Source organism: Mixophyes fleayi, chromosome 7 (assembly GCF_038048845.1).
Source record: "Mixophyes fleayi isolate aMixFle1 chromosome 7, aMixFle1.hap1, whole genome shotgun sequence".
Lineage (NCBI taxonomy): Eukaryota > Metazoa > Chordata > Amphibia > Anura > Limnodynastidae > Mixophyes > Mixophyes fleayi.
The window spans coordinates 148,877,630-148,877,872 of record NC_134408.1 but is presented as its reverse complement, the minus strand read 5'-3'; positions in this window follow the sequence as shown (position 1 = coordinate 148,877,872).

Genomic DNA, 243 nt, shown 5'->3' with positions numbered 1-243 from the left:
CCCCCCCCCCCCTCACTAGAATCATGATAGTTCTGTGGTTTATAGAAGGAAGAAACAGATTTTAGGAATCTCCTCCTGCTGTCAGCATTAGATAAGTACTATAACACATAGTCTGCAGTCTAGGAACCATTTTTATGGAGACCCTCCTATGTTTTAATGAATATTGTCTTCAACAAAATGGCTGCCATACTTGAACTTTCTTTTGGCTCTAGTGCATGGTTCTTACTTATGTTTTGTCTCTAG